Source organism: Rhinolophus sinicus, unplaced genomic scaffold (assembly GCF_057876585.1).
Source record: "Rhinolophus sinicus isolate RSI-liver-muscle unplaced genomic scaffold, RSI-T2T HiC_scaffold_19, whole genome shotgun sequence".
Lineage (NCBI taxonomy): Eukaryota > Metazoa > Chordata > Mammalia > Chiroptera > Rhinolophidae > Rhinolophus > Rhinolophus sinicus.
In genome coordinates this window covers 829,374-843,481 of record NW_028290710.1, presented here as the reverse complement: position 1 = coordinate 843,481, position 14,108 = coordinate 829,374, and the positions used below count along the sequence as shown (strand labels likewise).

The window sequence follows — 14,108 nt, the reverse complement described above, 5'->3', positions numbered from 1 at the left end:
TGGAGACAATGATTGGGCCACAGGGAGGGAACACCTGTTACTGTCAGGGAACAGTATTGAGTTTTCTAATGCTGTGGTTATGGAGGGCACTCTCATTTTCCCACATAAATGCTTTAAATGGGTAGGATATGAACCAGCAGAGCTACCGATCCTTCTTACCTTAGCCAGAAATCTGACAAGTAAGAAAACCAGGCAACTTTGAAAAGTTGTGGGAAACAATAGCTTGAGTAAGAAAGTGTATAGACCTGGGTAGGAAGGAGTCCTTATTGGAACGAGTAGGGATTATCAGTGGAATTTCCAGCTGGTTAGCTGCATGATAACTCCCTGCCACAGAGCTCTAGCTGGAGTTTTATGGAAGTAACATCATTATAGTGCCACTTACTTAAAAAAAAAAAAAGGAGATAAAGAAGTGCGCCAAAGCTGTCCTAGAAAATCCCAGATACTGCTTTCGTGACCTGAGTTTGAGAATATGGACCAAAGGCATTTTCCCTTATAAGCACAAATCAAAAACAGAAGTTCGTGGCTTCTTGTGTCACAAGGCGGGCTCCCTTCTCACTCCTGCTCACCTCTGCCATCTGTTATTACATGGGAGTTTTTTCAAGATCATTCTGGAGTGTGACTCTGCCTTTTCTATGAAGTACAGGAGGAGCCAGCCTGGAAACTCTTGCACAAGTCTCATTATGGAAAATTTTCTTTCATTACATGAAACAATGGTTATTTTTTAGTTATGCAGTTGTGTTTTCCATTTCAAATAGTGGGGGAAAACCATCACTGGGGGACAATAGTTCAGGCTATTTTAATATTTTTTATTAAGGGCTATAAAAATATTCAGAAAGATAAATAAATGTGATGCAATGATGTATGTCCTAATATGAAGAACTTTCTTTCACTGCATTGTTTTCCTTCACAATGGCCTTCAAATCACAGGAGGCAGAGATTCCATGTCATTTCCTCTTCTTTTATTACATGCTGCAGAATTTATCGAATCGGTATCCCGCCCTCAGTCTTCTCATTTATAAATCAAATTCATTTTCAATCCATTGTTTAGAGGGGCATTGTTTCTGTTCCACAAAGAGGACTTTGGTTTTCACTGTAGGAGGAGAAAAGAAGATTATGGCAGAAAACTAGAAAGTATCATCACCATTTTCTAATAAAAATACGCATCGGACCGTGAGTCTTCCCCTTTCTCTTACGCTCCTTTGACACGAGGATGGAGCTGACTTGCAAACTCAGTTCCTCAATCCCAGAGGCCAAAGACTGAGAAAATGGTAAGGAAAACAAGGGAAGGTCACCAGCCAATCCGTGGCATCCTTGGTCCCCACAAGGTCACATTTCAACCAATGGGGAAATATTCAAATTAAAAAAGAAAATTATGGGCAAAAAATGGGAAACATTCCATGTCTTCACCCAGTTACCATCCATTCTCATAGGAGGTAAGCAAGGACAGATTGGAGCTGGACTCCAGAGAAAGGAGTAAGAACTGAGCAGACCATGGAAGAAAAGGCAGCTTGCATGAAAGAATACATACACATTAAACCTGCGCTTTCCAGAGATGGTTTCACATACCCAAATATGATTTTCTAGTTTGGTAATAGAATTAATATAACTACAATCTCATTATTATAAATACGAGAGTTTAGTTCTCTGAAACAAAACAACTGCCGGATGAAAGATTTGAAAGTAGATGCTAGACAGTAAGGTTTTCCTAGTTCCCATAATGCCCTATAGTTCTCCATTAACTTCACACACACACCTCTCTCTCTCTCTTGCTCTTCCCCCTCTCCTCTCCCTACCCCCACCACACCACCCGAATTCTTTGCCAAAAAAAAAAAAAAAAAAAAAAATGCACCTAGGAAGATCCAGGAACTCAAATGACTATGACATAACAACTCACTTGTCCCTACCACACAAAGAGATTTTAGCTTAGTTTTTTCTTTTTCTTCTATAATCAATATGGATACTCTGTATATGAGATTCCCAAACTGTCTATAATTAATAATTAGCTAGGAAGCTAACTGAAATAAATTCCTGCTGCTTACCTCCACTCCTACCCTAATTCTGTTAACAGTAGATCTAGAAAGGGACTAGAAGTCTACATTTTTTAAAACCCTCATGATTCTAATGGGTAGTTAGATTTAAGAACCATTAACCAGTCAACAGGATTTTATCTGTATTAATAAAATATATATATTACATAGGGCTATTCTTAATATGTCAAATCATCTAATATTACATATAAGTAGGAATGATGCTCCTTTGAAGTCCAAGGAGCACTACAAAGCATTATAAAATGGCAGTAAAGAACCAAAATAGTTCCCTATCAGATACTATTATTCATTGCAAGAAATATTTCCCCCATGTTTGCTACATAGAACTAAAAAGATGGATGACAAAAGGAACTTGTTTCACTGGTAACCAATCAGAAGATTATTTAAATGACCCTGAACAGGAGCAAATTAGTAAAGCAAGGCTTTATTTTATGAAAAAGTTTTGATTTATTCACTGCATTTGTTCCCTTAATTCAAAGAACACTTAAGTCCACGAACTGTGCTCGGCAGTGTGGAGTTTACAAAAGTTGAAGAAGAGTCCTTGGGCATCTAGTGGAGAGGAATGGTGGTGAGAGGCAGGAATGAGAGTGGGCTTCATGGCTTTGAATGCTAGGCTGACCACAGGGGAGGGTCCCCATTAAGAAAAAATAGGAAGATTCGGCTCCATGTAATAAAAGAATAGGGGGCCTGGCATCAGAAAGGTTGGGTTCAAACTTTGGCTCCACCGTTTATCTGCTGAATCCCTGGGCAAATTTCTTCAAAAAGCTCTACATTCAGTTTCTGTCCCTGAGAGGATAACTCCACCCCCATCACAGGGTTGTTGCCAGATATACAATGAATACTCACTACGTGCAAATTGAGTGGAAGTGACACTCCACTATCCACAATCACAACGTAATGTAATTTGGTCAAAATAGTTGCTGCTTAACTCATACAGGAATGAATCTGTCAAGCTCTTTCCTTCCAATCTTAACCTAAATCAATTCTGCTTTACCGTCTATATTGTCTTGGTTGGTCATCCAAGGAATTAAAACTGACAAGCTTTCATTTTATTATGATAAACCTTCATATATTTAAAAAAGTTTAATAAGCTCATGCTTCAGTCTTTAATCCTTCACCTCAGAAATTCGTATCTAGTTTTATACGAAGAAAACAAGTTTGGAAGGACAGAGGCTAGTTCTAGCCAGAGTCCCGTGTTTCCCTGAAAATAAGACGTAGCCGGACAAACAGCTCTAATGCACTTTTTGGAGCAAAAGTTAGAATGACCCGGTAAGACCAGGTATAATATCATATCATATATAATATAATATAATATAATATAATATAATATAATATAATATAATATAATATAATATAATATAATATAATAATATAAATATAATACTGGGTCTTATATTAATTTTTGCTCCAAAAGACGCATTAGAGCTGATTGTGTGGCTACCATATTTTCAGGGAAACAACGGGATATACCATGAAAAGCTCAAATAACTGGGAATTTTTCTGTGTTTCCTTACCTGATTTCCTTCATAAAGCAAACTAACAAAACGTTACCCTTAAACTAACCATTTACTCATAGCAGTAAAATTTGCTGGGAGAACTGCCAAGCTGTTTGGTACCCTGAGCAATGGGCAGGCCCCAAGACAGACATCAGCACGCAAGCCTGCAGGGCACGCAGCAGGTGGGCAGGCAGCCAGTGTGCTGTCCCAGAACATTCTCTTCTTCAGAAAAAACAAAGTTGTACTGTCAAAGCTCAGACCACTCCTTATCAGAAAAGTTCTAATCGTCTATTTAAAATTTATGTATGAATCTCTTCTGCCACTTTCAATTTATGGTCAGAACTGTTTATGGTTGTATCCTTCCCCAATCTCAAAACTTAAAATCCATCTAACAAATACTAAGTTCCTAGGAACAGAGTCCCTGGATATCCATGGGGATTGGTTCCAGGACACCACCACCCCCACCCCAGACAGCAAAATCCACAGACGCTCCAGTCCCTTCTATAAAATGCCGTAGTGTTTGCATATAACCTACGCGCATCCTCCCGTATACTTTGAAATCATCTCTGGATTATTTATAATACTTAATACAATATAAATGCTATGCAAATAGTTGTTATACTGTATTGTTTAGGGAATGAAAAGGAAAAAATTACCATACACGTTCAGTACCGACACCACCAAGAGGCCTAACTACATGGTACATGTCAGCCAACATATAACTTTTTTTTCAAATATTTTCAATCCACAGTTGGGTGAATCCATGGATGTGGAACCCAAGGGTACCGAGGGCCAACTGTTCCTCAGGTCTAAGTAAGGATGAAGAATTCAATACGTTCATACTTAGAATATCATAGAGGTTATTTAATCATCATTTTTTAATATACAAGTTCCTTAAAAACTCTACAGAAACTAAAATGCTAGGAAAACAATAGGCATACCTCATTTTATTGCACTTCACTTTACTGCACTTTGCAGATAATTGGTGTTTTTTACCGATGGAAGACAAGACCCTCTACCAGCAAAAAGATTACAACTCCCTGAATACTCAGATGAGGGTTAGCATTTTTTAGCAATAAATTATTTTAAATTAGGGCATGTACCTTGTTTTTATTCGACACAATGCTATTGTACTCTTAATAGACTACAGTATAAACATAACTTTCACATGCACTGGGAAACCCCAAAATTCGCATGACTCGCTTTTATTGCCATATTCTCTTTATTGCAGTGGTCTTGAACCGAACCTGGAATGTCTCCGAGGTATGCCTGTACTTTATTATAAAGTTCACCACTGAGTTTCACCAACTGACGCAAAGAAATCAGAGGGAGAAAAACACCATAGCAATCCAGCATCATATTGCCACGGTCTGATTGATTGTGTTCCCCTGACCCCAAATTTGTATTTGAAATCCTAAGCCCCCAAAGATGATGGTATTAGGAGGTGGGGCCTTTGGGAGGTGCTTTGGCCATGATGGTGGAGTCTTCATAAATGGGATTAACGCTCTTAGAAAAGAAACCCCCACTGAGCTTGCTTGCCCTTGCACCGTGAGGACACAGAAAGAAGGCACAGACCATGAACCAGAAATAGGGCCCTCAACTGAAAGCGACCGTGCTGGTTCCTTGATCTTGGACTTGCAAGGCCCCAGAACTCTGAGAAATAAATTTCTGTTGTTTATAAGCCACCCAGCCTGAGGTATTTTGTTATAGCAACCCAAACGGACTAAGACACACACCTTATCGTAACTTTTCACCATTAGTATTAGTAGTATCATCCTGAAATTCAGACTCCTAATCACCAGGTACAAACCTAGAATTCCCTTTTTATTACAGTAAAGAATGACCGGAAATCTTAACACCATAAAAGTAGCAGGAAATTTTATTTTATCTTCTTAAAGAATGGAACTCACACAATTTTAAGCTGACAACTGTGTGTCTCAGAGCCTTTTTAAAATGCCTCCTCACACTGGTATAGCCCTTTTCTTTTGAAGGTGCTTTATTTTTATATTTCTTAGACATTGACAAATGCAGCATAAGGAACAGTGGTTGTAAGACCTTCTTAACAAACCCTGAAGGCATCTATCAACGTAGCTGGCAGCCAGGATTCACACTAATGCCCAGCCCGAGGTCCTGAAGCGTTAAGTAAGCTTTAGCCTCCTGTGGAATCTGTCAATAACATGTCCCTACACAGACTGGTTCAGAGCCCGAGGTTTGGATTCAGACAGTCCTGAGCTCAAATCTTTACTCTGTCACATATTTTAGCTGCGTGTCCTTGATTAAGATCCTTGGCATCAGATTCCTCATCTATAAAATGGGATACAGCTCGCCTGGAGAATACAGGTGCTTGTGTTAGGATGGATTCATAGCATCTGAAGACATGAAGACTTGTGTAGGTGAGCAAAGAAGACAGAATTTTCCTGTTCTGAGTATTCACAAGCACTAATTTGTTTCCTTTGTGTCAGGGATCACTGTCTTTTGTTGCCTATATTGTCCTTTTTAAGTTGTTGTTTCAGGTGGGAAGGTAAATTTGGTCCCTATACCCATCTTGGCCAGAAGTAGAGTCTATGAGTTCTTGTTCTTAGTTAATGAGAAAGTTGATTATGAGGTTAAATGCCTATCTTTCATTACATGATGGATGGATTTCGGGAAAGAAGACTCTGGTACCAATTTCAATTCTGATCACCAACTGGGTGTCTCATAATTCATTTCAGTTCTGACACTATCTACCTGGAGACAGTAACTCAGGAACAGCCAGATGGAAGAGACGCAAGGGCAACGCATGGGAAAAGACCAGAGCTTCTAGGCCTTCTTCTCCCAGCATGCCACTCTCCCAGAATCTCCACATATTCACCAACCCAGAAGTTCCAGTACAGCCCTCATTAACAAGCAATAACCAAGGGCTATTTGTAATTAGCAAAGCAAGGGCAGAAAAATGAAAAGAATGGCCCAAAGTTTTAAAATAAGTAATTTGTTTGTTAGTTTATTTTGCATAAATCTGCTCATGAAATCCAAACAGGATAGGTTTCCACCAATAGCAATCAGGTGCTGACTCTTGTTTGTAAGCAGCCAATCTGGTCTTGGGCACACCTGCCCTTCTGGACAAGCACTTTTATTACTGGGACCGTTTAAAGTTACCATTTATGATAGTATTTTAGCAGATGGTTCAAAATAGAAAATGAAATTTCCTACCTGCCTGCACTAATATAGAGACACCATACTTCCTTTTCTCAAATCTGGACCTAATTACTTGCCACTGTGGGACAGATGATCCCACAGAAGAATACTCCCTCCCCTTCTCAAGACACGCTTCTCTGGTTCCAGAACAAGATCGCCTATTCTCCTTACATGGCTTTTCTCACCTTCAGATCTTTGGTTAACGATCTCCTACTAGAGAGAATTTCCCTGATCTATCCTATCTGAAGGACAAAATAAAGTTGAGCTACACCCACTCCAACTTTATCCTGTATCTCAGCATCCAGCTTGCTTCTCTCGTAGCACTTAGCATAACTTGTCCTTTTTTTCTCTCCCTTCCAAATCAGACTGTAAGTGCCAAGAGTACAGGTCCTGAGCCTGTCTTATGTCTTAGTCCATCCCAGCACCTGGCATAGTAAGTGGCACCGGAGTCAACATTCAATACACATGTGCTGTATGAATGATACACTGTCAAAAGGGCCACACAACTGCCACCAGATAGTCAGCATCAGTCTGGAAAGAGTAATAGGCCTTGAAAGCATCTGACTTTATGACAGAGTAACTTCTCTGAATCTTACCAACTGGATCATAATGCAGCAGAGTCAGTTTCTCTCGTAGTCGGCTTCTCTTAGTGTTGAAGGAGAAACCTGCCCCGCTTGGCTCACCATTTTCACCAGAATAGTCCTAGGATTTAAGGGTCAGCTGTTACAGCTGAAGAAATAGACTGACATCAGTTACAGGGGATGGCACAGTGTGAGAGCCCTGTGCAGTGTATTAGTTGTGGGACACCACTTGGCCCTAAGAAGATTCAGTTCTAAGACAGGTTACGTTCTCCATAAATAACAATTCCAGTGGCTGATTCCCAAGGTTTGTTCCATTGTACGCAGTGCCTTGGTAATGACCTAACCACAGCAACAAGAACAATTAAACTACGTTGTGAGAAGGATTCTTGACACACCCACCTCTCAGAAGCAGCAGAAGGCAGGAGGGAGGAAAATACAAAAGTACTGTTACCCCTAACTGACCAGTCAGGAAACATGAAGACGGCTGTCTAAAAGAGCTCTATGTTCCAGGGATGAGCAGTAAGAGTAATATCAGAGACAGCCATTGCAGTACATTGGGCTCCACAGAGACAGCGCAGGGACAAGTGTAGGCCGGACGGGTACGGAGCAGCTCTGTGCCCACTGAGGACAATAAACACGGGCAAAGGAGAAACTCAGAGGCAGAGAGGCAAACTGTCACCACACACATTCTTTGTGCAAACCTGCCGGGAGGAGCACACGAAGAAGCACCCAGACGCTTCAGTTACTTCTCAGAGTTTTCTAAGTGCTCAGAGGGGGAAGACCATGTCTGCTAAGGAAAAAGGAAAATCTGAAGACAAGGCAAAGACAGACAAGGCCCGTTAGGAAAGAGAAATGAAAACTTATATCCTCCTAAAGGAGAAACAAAAAAGAAGTTCAAGGATCCAATGCACCCAACCAGGCTTTTTCTTGTTTTGTTTGAGTATCTCCCAAAAATCAAAGGCGAGCATCCCGTCCCATCCACTGGGGATGCTGCAAAGGAGCTGGGCGATACGTGCAGTAACACCGCTGCAGATGACAAGCGGCCTTAAGAGAAGAAGGCTGCTGAGCTGAAGGAAAAGGATATTGCTGCATATCGAGCTAAAGGAAAGCCTGCTGCGGCCACAAAGGGAGTTATCAAGGCTGAAAAGAGCAAGAAAAAGAAGAGGAAGAGGAGGAAAATGAAGAGGATGAGGAAGAGGAGGATGAAGAAGACGATGGAATAAGTTGGTTCCAGTGCAGTGTTTTTCTTGTCTGTAAAGCATTTAACCTCCCGTACACAACTCACTCCTTTTAAAGAAAAAAGGTGAAATGTAAGGTTGTGTAACATTTGTTCTTAAACTGTACAGTGTCTCTTTTTGTACAGTTAACACACCACCGAATGTGTTTCAGACAGCCCTGTTCTGGTGGCATTTCCAGTAGCCACTAACCTTGCCTGCTACCGTACGGGGGTTGTAAATTGGCATGGAAATTTAAAGCCAGTCCCGGTTGGTGCACAGCACAAATTAGTTATATATGGGGATGGTAGTTTTTCCATCTTCAGTTGTCTCTGATGCAGCTTATACAAAATCATTGCTCTGGTAACTAAATACAACTCTGCAACTGCAAAAAATATTGCAGCTGTTTTGTTGACATTCTGAATGTTTCTAAGTAAATATAATTTTTTTATTAGTATTTGTTGTCCTTTTCAGAGGTCTGAAATTTTCTTCTTGAGGGGAAACTAGTCTTTTGCTTTTGCCCATTTTGGATCATGTGATTTATTACAGTGTTTATCTTTTCATATAGATAGCTAATAGAAAGCTTTTGTCTACACACCCTGCATACTCATGATGAGGGTAGTAAGAGAGTTTGAATTGAGACAGTTTTCATCCATAACTGAAACTCTAAAATCTTGAGCAGTTGATATCAAATTTCACATTGCCCAGTTACATCTACAAGTAAAAAGTAACCAGTCTACTCACAGCATGAGATTATCAGAATCAAACATTTTGAAAGTCTGTCCTTGAAGGACTAATAAAGTATGTTCTAATCTTTACGTGAGGACTCTACATTTTTTAACTCCCATTACCATGCAATGGCAGCTATATTTGCACTTCCCACATTAAAGAAGACCTGAGAATGTATCCCCAAAAGCGTGAGCTTAAAATACAAGACTGCCGTATTAAACTTTTTGTTGACATTAGTCCTGGCAAGGCTCTGATTAAAAAAACAAAAGTGCTGGCTGTAAATGTCTTCTATTTATCTGAATATGGATAGACTTAGAAATGAGACTCCTTTAAAGGTATTTTTAATTAATTGGGCCAACTTTTAAAATGGTACACAACATTAAAAATCCAGCATATTTTCCTATATTGTGGTTTGCCCTTTGTACATTAAAGAGACATGAGGGAAGACGACACTTAAACATTGTATCTCAGTATGAATTGTCCAATTTATTTGAACTTGATTTTTCTTACAAAACTCAAACTCTTTCATTAGGGTCATATATTTATCTGCTGAGCCGTTCAGGGGACAATGTGGCAATTTTGTGGTTTTTGAGATGATCATTCTCTTAAAGTGCCAGTATTTTACAATGGCATTCTTGTAATTTTACATGCTTTTATGATGGAATGCTGTTTTGTTATATAATTTTGATTTGGATTCTTTCCATTTGCATTTGTTTATGTAATTTCAGGAGGAATACTGAACACCTGAGTCCTGGATAAACTAATAAACTAATAATTTCAGAGGTTTTAAAAAAGAAAAGAGTAAACTCAGGGACAAAATTAAGGGATTGGAAGCTTTACATTGCTAACATGCAAAATCTTGTTCCTCTTCATATTTCCTTTAAGTTATAGTTTTCCGAAGCACAAAGTCATGTTTTGCCTCACTGGACCTTTTAATACCTTGTACTGTTTGGTATTTTTTTCATGTGTTTTGTGTCACTATGCGGACCATATTTATGTGTCATCTAATTCCAACAAGAATTGGAAGCACCTAAGTATCTACACATCTTCGCATCCCTTTCGATGTTCAGCACAGTGCCTCATACATAAGAGGCATACAATATTTGTTGATTAAGAGAGACAATAATTAGTCATTCATTCAAAAAGCTTTAACAAAAATCTATTACATGCTTACTCTGTGGAAAGCACAATGGGACCTGCAAAACTCTATTAACACTGCGTGTGCACCCTCAAGAAACTAACGGTATAGTATGGAAGGTGAGCTGTGTACAGAAGTTGTATAAGGCAAAATATGTAACAAATGTCATAAGAAATATACAAAGAAATGAGAGGCAGGGAGTAGCTCTAGAGAAATCGAAGACATGGGAGATTCATACAGAACCTAGAGGTGGAGGATTCTAACATAAATAACTAGATTGTGGGAAAAGCTATATGAATCAGTAAAAGATTTTGTTGGGGACTCCAGTATATATATTTTTCATTAACTTTAATCTAAAAAAAAAAACTAATTTTAAGGATTTGTGATATGTCTTACCAGCCTTTGGATGGTAAGCAAAGGCTGCTTTAGAATGTTCCTATTTTAAACACAAACAAATCTTACTTTATTTACTATCTATAAAATTTATTTTAAGATACCAATTGGGTATTTACAGTCTTTCTGGTACATCATAGATTCTTTAATCTTTGCTATTTTTTAAATGCTTATACCATGAATGCAAAGGATTAAAAAACTCATTAAAATAGGCTCTATGGTTTAATCAAATCACAGCTTGTTCTGCAAGATTCTTGTAGTGAGCTCCAGACAAATGGCCTTTGGTCCTCAATTTGAATAAAAAGAAATATAATGGTAATCCAAAGAGAACACGGGGACCCTGATGGTTTCTTTAGGAATAAGATAGCAAGAGCTCCTTTAAGTGAATTATTTGAATGCTCACTTAAGTAGGTCAGTTGGACAGGAGGAAAAATACTTTTTCAAAGAGTTCATAGGGCCAAAATGATTCATCAAGTAAGTAGCCCTCAAGCCAACTTTCAGAAAAATCAAGGCCAAATCAAGGCTTAGTTTAATATACAGATGTACTGGCAGCGGCTGGACTTTTAACGAATTAATTTAAAACAAGTTGAAAAGAAAACTTTTACTTACTTTGACTTGCTCTTGGCAACTTTTTTGTAGCAAGGAAATATGGGAAGAGGAAAGAAAAAATCAATTTAGTATCTTTCTTAATGAAAGTTCATATAAATGTCATTAATAACCAAAAAACATTTACATCATGAAGTATGCCATGGTTGTCACTCAAGTAACTATGCCCTAGCTATTACTCTGTTTCCCGGAAAATAAGACCTAGCTGGACAGTCAGCTCCAATGAATCTTTTGGAGCAAAAATTAATATAAGACTTGGTCTTATATTATATAGACTGGGTATTGTATTACATAAGACCCGGTATTATATTATACTCGGTATTATCTTATGTTACATTAATTACATATACTATACTATACTATACTATTATATTATATTATATTAGACCTGGTCTTATATTATAGTAAAATAGGACCAGATCTTATATTAATTTTTGCTTCAAAAGACGCATTAGAGCTGATTGTGCGGCTAGGTCTCATTTTCGGGGAAACACGTTGGAAATCTCCTTAGGATTTTATAGAAGGAAGATAAAAAGATCCAATCAGACCAACACAATTCTGGATGTAATGCTTTGCATAATCTCTTTTCAGTTGGACTGGTTACCTTTTAAATCTTTCTTGAGTAACAGCTGCTCCATTTGTTTCCCTTCTAAGGTGCAAATTACTCGCACTGGTGGTACAAGTCTCGTTTGACAAGTTAACCTATGCAAACCGCAACCATCACATCAGGTGGAGAAGGGAAACTAAATCTAACCGGGAAGTCAACTGGTGCAGGGAAGAGCACTGTCTTGGGCGTCAGAACACTCCTTTTCACAGCCCAGCTGTGTGACCTAGGGCAAATCACTGCCCCTCTCGCGGAAGCCGTTTTCTTATCGTTAGAGTTGGAAACCAGTCGACTACAAGGTCTAAGGTTTTTCCTAGTTCGCACGCCCAGTGATTCTGACACGTCTCTACCAAGGGTGGGAAAAGCGCCCCACTCCTGCAGTCCAGACTCTGTGGTCCCTGCGAACCACAATCGGATGCCCGCCCACAACTAGCCCAGCAGACCCCAAGATCCACTCGCCCCAAAGTGAGGCGCGGGGCATGCCGGACGCTGTAGTCCTGAAGCCAGGCAGGGCCGCAGCAGCAACTTCCCGGCCGACGCGCACACCCAACCCCGCATGGTCCTGGGACCTGCCTGCTACGAACTCCCGCCCTCGCCGCAGGCCCTGCCGCCGCCGCCGCCGCCTCCCATTCCCCACTTACAGGAGACCGCGGACAGCAACATTGCGACAGTACGCGCCACAATATCCGTAACGGGCCCAGAGTCCCTCAACAACAACTGCTTCCGGGGCGCGGGCCAAGTCCGGAAGAGGACGTCCGGAGTAGCCTGCAGCCACGCCCTCTCCGATGTAAACTTCGCTTCCCTCCCTCGCTTCTTACCTGTGTTCTTTACACGCCAGGTGTGTTGTTTTCGTGGTTAGGGAATGTTTGAATCCCCTTCCCTTTGGAGGGAGGCTTTGTTAACATTCAGGCTTCGCGCCCGGCCCTGATTCCTGCATCTGATTCAGAGTTAGGTGCTTTCCATAGTTTCACTAAATAATCGCAACCACCTACGTTAAAGGCACAGGAATTCTGTTTCCTGAGCCATTCCAGGCTATCAGGCTCCTGCATATTTCCTTAAAATATTCGTTCTTTTGCCTCCGCCCACCCAACTCCCACAGGGTAGGATTCGACTCTAAGTCCTTTCAGAGTTAGGAAGCCCACCTGAATATCCCTATTTCTTAATTAAATGTTGGGTTTCTCGGAGAGCAGAACCTTGTGCGTCCTGGTAACTGCTCTCTAAGAACCTAGCGTAGTGCCGGGCAATAGGGACGCATAACTGACATTGGGCGTTCTCACATAACTTGCTTAATGTCACAAAACTGGTGACAGAGTCAGAATTTGAACCCAGATCTTGTCTGACTGCAAAAACTCATGCCCTTCCCACTAGACTTTGGGACCAACCACTTTGCCATCTTCAATTCTTTCTGTTTCTGAAAGGAACCAGGGCTCCTTCAACACCACAGACTTCATCCGAAAACTCTTTCCAGCTAATAATCAGGACTTGTAGAATTTTTTATTAATCTGTGATTTTATCAATATATTATGTCTTACAGACATGTAAAATAAGGTTCATTGTAATGAATTATCCTCACTGAAAATAACAGAAAATTTAGCTCTCCAGTGTAATTCAACTCAATTTTTAAAATTAGGACTGTCCTTGCCCTTAGTATCGCCATTGTTTTTTTTCTCCTGTAATAATTTTCATCCTCACCTCCCCTAACCTGACTCCAACAACCGAGCATTCTGTAGGTACCCAAATCCTTCCTTACCTTGGGCAGTTCACCTGCTTGGCAAACAAGAACTTCAGGTGTTCAGGAGGGTAAGGTTTCTAATCTAGGAAATTCTGTTAGAGGCCTTACAAGAAAAGAACACAGGACTGGAAGCCTAGGAACATGAATTCTAGTCTTTGTTCTCCTTGGAAAGTCATTTCAACTCTTTAGACCTCAGTTTCGTGTTCAATGTGGGCATTGATCAGTGGTTCTCATCCCTGAGGGTACATCAGTCACCTGAGGTCTTTTGAAAGACCCATATGTCAGGGTTGAGGCCAAGAGTCCATACAATATCCACCCTGCCCCTCAACCCCAACTGTCGAGTAAAAAGCATTTTAAACATATCAAAAAGCTGAAAGGATAGTACAGTAAACA

General features: G+C 40.1%; 2 pseudogenes; one reads left to right on the top strand and one right to left on the bottom strand.

The window, feature by feature from the left end:
• Nucleotides 1–1,013: 1,013 nt before the first annotated feature.
• On the bottom strand, nt 1,014–12,704 carry LOC148754403 (large ribosomal subunit protein bL33m-like; annotated as a pseudogene).
• On the top strand, nt 7,480–8,995 carry LOC148754404 (high mobility group protein B1 pseudogene; annotated as a pseudogene).
• Nucleotides 12,705–14,108: the final 1,404 nt, after the last annotated feature.